This window comes from Leucopleurus acutus, assembly GCF_964270905.1.
Source record: "Leucopleurus acutus genome assembly, chromosome: X".
Classification (NCBI taxonomy): domain Eukaryota; kingdom Metazoa; phylum Chordata; class Mammalia; order Artiodactyla; family Delphinidae; genus Leucopleurus; species Leucopleurus acutus.
In genome coordinates this window covers 45,227,802-45,233,316 of record NC_139148.1, presented here as the reverse complement: position 1 = coordinate 45,233,316, position 5,515 = coordinate 45,227,802, and positions in this window count along the sequence as shown.

Genomic DNA, 5,515 nt, shown 5'->3' with positions numbered 1-5,515 from the left:
CTTTCAATAATTTTTCTTTGTCTTTAGTTTTTGCCAAATTGATTACTATGTGTCTCGACCTGTTTCTCCTTGGGTTTATCCTGTATGGGACTCACTGTGCTTCCTGGACTTGGGTGGCTATTTCCTTTCCCATGTTAGGGAAGTTTTCGACTATAATCTCTTCAAATATTTTCTCGGGTGCTTTCTCTCTCTCTTCTCCTTCTCAGACCCCTATAATGTGAATGTTGTTGCATTTAATGTTGTCCCAGAGGTCTCTTAGGCTGTCTTCATTTCTTTTCTTGCTTTTTTCTTTATTCTGTTCCACAGCAGTGAATTCCACCATTCTCTCTTCCATGTCACTTATCCGTTCTTCTGCCTCAGTTATTCTGCTTTTGATTCCTTCTAGTGTAATTTTCATTTCAGTTATTGTATTGTTCATCTCTGTTTGTTTGTTCTTTAATTCTTCTATGTTTTTGTTAATCATTTCTTTCATCTGCTCGATCTTTGCCTCCATTCTTTTTCCGAGGTCCTGGATCATCTTCACTATCATTATTCTGAATTCTTTTTCTGGAAGTTTGCCTATCTCCATTTCATTTAGTTGTTTTTCTGGGGTTTTATCTTGTTACTTCATCTGATATATAGCCCTCTGCCTTTTCATCTTGTCTCTCTTTCTGTGAATGTGGTTTTTGTTCCACAGGCTGCAGGATTGTAGTTCTTCTTGCTTCTGCTGTCTGCCCTCTGGTGGATGAGGCTCTCTAAGCGGCTTGTGCAAGTTTCCTGATGGGAGGGACTGGTGGTGGTTAGAGCTGACTGTTCCTCTGGTGCGCAGAGCTCAGTAAAACTTTAATCCGTTTGACTGCTGATGGGTGGGGCTGGGTTCCTCCCTGTTGGTTTGGCCTGAGGCAACCCAACACTGGAGCCTACCTGGGCTCTTTGGTTGTAGTAATGCCTGAGTCTGGGAGGGCTCACACCAAGGAATACTTCCCAGAACTTCTGCTGCCAGTTTCTGTGTCCCCATGGTGAGCCACAGCCACCCTCGGCTCTGCAGGTGACCCTCCAGCACTAGCAGGTAGGTCTGGTTCAGTCTCCCCTGGGGTCACTGCTCCTTCCCTTGTGTTCCAATGCACACACTACTTTGTGTGTGTCTTCCATGACTGGAGTCTGTTTTCTCCAGTCCCGTCAAAGTCCTGGAATCAAATCCCACTTGCCTTCAAAGTCTGATTCTCTAGGAACTCCTCCTCCCGTTGCTGGACCCCCAGGTTGGGAAGCCTGACATGGAGCTCAGAACCTTCACCCCAGTGGGTGGCCTTCTGTGGTATAAATGTTCTCCAGTCTGTGAGTCACCCACCCAGCAGTTATGGGATTTGTTTTTACTGTGATTGCGCCCCTACTACCATCTCATTTTGGCTTCTCCTTTGTCTTTGGATGTGGGGTAAATTTTGGGTGAGTTCCAGTGTCTTCCTGTCGATGATTGTCCAGCAGCTAGTTGTGATTCTGGTGTTCTCACAAGAGGGATTGAGAGCACGTCCTTGTACTTCACCATCTTGGTTCCAATTCCTATCTGTTAGTTTTTAATCTAATTTTATTTTTTACTTTTTAATATTGTTTTCCTTTTTTTTTTTTGGCCACACCACACGTCTTGCAGGATCTTGGTTTATAAGCCAGGGGTTGGGCCAGAGGTCCTGTAGTGGGAGCTCCATGTTCGAGCCACTGGACTAACAGAGAACCTCAGACTCCAGGGAATATTCTTTGAACTGAGGTCTCCTGGAGGTTCTCACCTCATCACCAAGACCCAGCTCTACTCAACAGCCTACAAACTCAAGTTTTGAAAGCCTCAGACCAAACAATCAGTATAACAGGAACACAATCCCACCTATCAAAAACAAACAAAAAAATGAGATGACAAAGAAATGTGTCACAAATGAAGCACCAAAGTAAAAACCTGCAAGACAAAATAAATGAAGAGGAAATAGGCAACCTACTTGAAGAAGAGTTTAGAGTAATGATAGTAAAGATGATCCAGAATCTCAGAAATAGAATGGAGGCACAGATTAAGAAAATACAAGAAATGTTTAGAAAAGATCTCAAAGAACTAAAGAACAAACAACTATAGATGAACAACACAATAGCTGAAATAAAAAGTACACTGGAAAGAATCAATAACAGAATAACTGAGGCACAAGAAGTAATAAGTGAACTGGAAGATATAATAGTGGAAATAACTACTGAGGAGCACAAAAAAAAGAATGAAAAGAATTGAAGACTCTCAGAGACCTCTGGGACAACCCTAAACGCACCAACATTCAAATTATAGGGGTCCCAGAAGAATGAGAGTAAACGAAAGGGTCTGAGAAAATAGTTGAAGAGATTATACTGGAAAACTTCACTAACATGGGAAAGAAAATCATCAGTCAAGTCCAGGAAGCACAGAGAGTCCCTTACAGGATAAACCCCAGGAGAAAAACACCACGACACATATTAATCAGACTAACAAAAATTAAATTCAAAGAAAAAATATTAAAAGCAGCAAGAGAAAAGCAACCAAGAACATACAAGGGAATCCCAATAAGATAATCAGCTGGTTTTCAGCAGAAAAACTTCAGGGCAGAAGGGAGTAGCAGAACATACTTAAAATGATGAAAGAGAAAAACCTACAACCAAGATTACTCTACCCAGCAAAGGTCTCATTCAGATTCGATTGAGAAATCAAAAGCTTTTCTAGCAAGCAAAAGCTAAGAGAATTCAGCACCACCAAACCAGCTTTGCAATAAATGCTAAGGGAACTTGTTTAAGCAGGAAACATAAGAGAAGAAAAAGACCCACAAGAACAAACCGAAACAATTGAGAAAATAGTAATAGGAACATACATATTGATAATAACAGTGAATGTGAATGGATTAAATACTCCAACCAAAAGACATTGACTGGATAAATGGATACAAAAAGAAGACCTGTATATATGCTGTCTACAAGAACCCATTTCAGACCTGGGACACATACAGACTGAAAGTGAGAGGATGGAAAATGTTATTCCATGCAAATAGAAATCAAAAGAAAGCTGGATTAGCAATTCTCATATCAGAAAAAAGAGACTTTAAAATAAGGCTGTTACAAGAGATAAGGAAGGACACTACATAATGATCAAGAGATCAATCCACGAAGAAGAGATAACAATTATAAATATTTATACCCCCAACATAGGAGCACCGCAATGCATAAGGCAAATACTAACAGCCATAAAAGGGGAAATCAACAGTAACACAATAGTAATAGGGGACTTTAACAACCCAATTACACCAATGTACAGTTCATACAAATTGAAAATAAATAAGGAAACACAAGGTTTAAATGACACAATAGACCAGATTGATTTTATTGATATTTATAGGACATACCCCCAGAAAGTGGCAGAATACACTTCTTCTCACATGTGCATGGAACATTCTCCAGGATAGATCACATCTTGGGTCAGAATTCAAGACTCAGAAAACTTAAGAAAATTGAAATTGTATCAAGCATCTTTTCTGACCAAAATGCTATCAGATTAGAAATCAATTACAGGAAAAATAACTGTAAAAAACAGAAATACATGGAGGCTAAACAGTGCACTACTAAATAATCAAGAAATCACTTAAGAAATCAAACAAGAAATAAAAAATTACATAGAAACAAGTGACAATGAAAACACGACACACCAGCCCAAAACCTGTGGGATGCAGCAAAAGCAGTTCTAAGAGGGACGTTTATAGCAATTCAATCTCACCTCAAGAAGTAAGAAAAATCTCAAATAAACGATCTAACCATACACCTAAAGCAACTAGAGAAAGAAGAACAAAGAAAACCCAAAGTCAGTAGAAGGAAAGAAATCATAAAAATCAGATCAGGAATAAATGAAATAGAAATGAAGAAAACAATAACAAGATCAATAAAACAGAAAGTTGGATCCTTGAGAAGATAAACAAAATTGGTAAACCTTTAGCCAGACACATCAAGAAAAAAAGAGAGAGGATGCAAATCAGTAAAATTAGAAATTAAAAAGGAGAAATCACAACTGGTACAGCAGAAATACAAAGGATTATAAGAGACTACTACAAACAACTATATACCTATAAAATGGGCAACCTGGAAGAAATGGACAACTTCTTGGAAAGGTACAATTTTCCAAGACTGAACCAGGAAGAATTAGAAAATATAAAAAGACATATCACAGGAAATGAAATTGAAACTGTACTTAAAAATCTTCCAACAAAAAAAAGCTGACCAGATGGCTTCCCAGGAAAATTCTAAGAACCTTGTAGAGAAGAGCTAACACCGATCCTTCTCAAAATCTTCCAGAACACTGCAGAGAGAGGAATACTCTGAAATACTTTCTACAAAGCCACCATCACCCTCATACCAAAACAACACAAAGACATTACAAAAACAGAAAATTACAAACCAATATCATTAATGAACATAGATGCAAAAATCCTCAGCAACATACTTGCAAATAGAATCCAAAAACACATCACAAGGATCATACACCATGGTCAAGTGGGGTTTATGCCAGGAATGCAAGGATTCTTCAATATATGTAAATCAATCAATGTGATACACCATATTAACAAATTAAGGAATAAAAACCACATGATCATCTCAATAGATTCAGAAAAAGCTTTTGACAAATTCAACACCAATTTATGATAAAAACTCTCCAGAAAATGGGCATAGATGGAACCTACCTCGACATAATAAAGGCCATATATGACATACCCACAGCAAACAGTATACACAATGGTGAAAAACATAAAGCATTTCCACTAAGATCAGGAACAAGACAAGGTTGTCCACTCTCACCACTCTTATGCAACATGGTTTTGGAAGTCCTAGCCATGACGTTCAGAGAAGAAAAAGAAATAAAAGGAATACAAATTGAAAAAAATCAAGTTAAACTGTCACTGTTTGCAGATGATATGATACTATACATAGAAAATTGTAAAGATGCCACCAGAAAATTTTAGAACTGGTCAATGAATTCGGTAAGGTTGCAGGATAGAAAATTAATGCACAGAAATCTCAGGTGTGCCTGTACACTAAAAGTGAAAAATCATAAAGACAAATCAAAGAAACAGTCCCATTTACCATCAAAACAAAAAGAATAAAATACCTAGGTATAAACCTACCTAAGGAGGCAAAAGACCTCTACACAGTAGACTATAAGTTACTGATGAAAGAGATCAAAGGCCAAACAAACCAATGGAGAATTATACCGTGTCCCTGGATTAGCAGAATCAATATTGTGAAAATGACTATATTACCCAAAGCAATCTACAGATTCAATGCAATCCCTATCAAACTACCAATGACATTCTTTACAGAATTAGAACAAAAAATTTTACAATTTGTATGGAGACACAAAAAACCTGAAGAGCCAAAGCAATCTGGAGAAAGGAAAACCGAGCTGGAGGACTCAGGCTACCCAACTTCAAACTATACTACAAAGCTACACTAATCAAGACAGTATGGTATTGCCACAAAAACAGAATTACAGAAAATT